The sequence below is a fragment of the Dipodomys merriami genome, unplaced genomic scaffold (genome assembly GCF_024711535.1).
Source record: "Dipodomys merriami isolate MVZ:Mamm:240054 unplaced genomic scaffold, mDipMer1.0.p SCAF_455, whole genome shotgun sequence".
Taxonomy (NCBI): domain Eukaryota; kingdom Metazoa; phylum Chordata; class Mammalia; order Rodentia; family Heteromyidae; genus Dipodomys; species Dipodomys merriami.
In genome coordinates, this window is record NW_027206019.1 from 753,285 (window position 1) to 754,622 (window position 1,338).

The following is a 1,338-nucleotide window of genomic DNA, read 5'->3' on the forward strand; positions in this document are numbered from 1 at the left end:
TAGTGGACCATCCTGTCTGCCCCAGGGAGTGGAGAGGAGGCCCCTTGAGCCTGGCGTTCACCTCACAGCAACCTTGTTCAAACCTGAGTGGGGAGTGGAGTGCCACAGAGCTGGTCAGTGGCTGGACAGAGATCTTTGAGAAGATAGACATCCCAGAGGCCCTGAAATCCAGTGAGGACATCATGGCTCATGTCCTTGGAACCAAAACAGTTAAGTGCGGTGACACCAGGAGGGTGGGAAGAGGGAGGAGGGAGAACTGTTGGAGAGCTACTTCAGGCTTTGCCCCCACCCAGGATGCTTACCTGAATTAGTTGGGACTTGTCTGTAGTATTGTCATAGACAGATGCTCATTTATTTATCCAACATACAGTTACAGCATGTGCCAAGCCCGGGGCGGGAGGGGGGGGCGTCATACAAGATGAAAGTTTCCAGTGCGAGTTCCAGAGCACATGAAGAAATCTTGGTTTGGGCTGGATACCATTGCTTCACTCCTGTCATCCTACCTATTTAGGAAACTGAGATGGGAGGATTGAGGATTAAGGCCCATGCAGGAAATCCTATAAGACTCTTATCTCCAACTAACTACCAAAAAGAAAATGCCAGAAGTGGATGAGTGGCTCAAGCCATAGACTGTTGGCCTTGAGTAAAAAGACTCAGGGACAGCACCCAGGCTCTGATTTCAAAGCCTAGGGGTGACACAAAGAGAGGAAAGAAAAAGAGAGGAGGGAAGGATGGAGGGAGAAAAGGAGAAAAGGAAGGAAGAAGGGAGCATGCAAGTCTTGGTTTGGAGTCCCTGGATCAAGGGAGCCAACCATTCACAATCTCTGTGGGGACATTTTCAGAGCCTAAAGCCAGTATGTAGGACCAATCCACTGTCCCCTCAGCAACTTCATGACATCCTGGATCTGAGTTGTAGGCGACTGCAGAGGGAAACAGCCTGGGGTAGAACCTAGGGCTCAGGGTGGATCACCGAGTTTCAATCTCCCCTGGCTCACTGAGTTTATTTTCTGGTCAGATAAGAAGAAATTGTCCAAAGGCTAGGGAGGATAAGGTGAGGGAGTGTCCAGAGGGGGGTGGCAAGGGATAAGCAGGAACATGAAGAGGGAGGATGATCCCAGATCAGGTGTGTCATGCCATTGAAGCCATGACCTCACCTGACAACCTAGACCATCCGAGATAGAGCCTTCAACCCAGCCACATGGCTATTAAAAGTCCTGGCACTCTGGGTTCACCGTTGACGACCTCGCTGTCGTCCACTGCAGGATGCCTGTGCAGTACATACTTGGGGACTAGAACTTTTGTTGGCTCAATCTGAAGATGACACTCCCAGTGTTCATT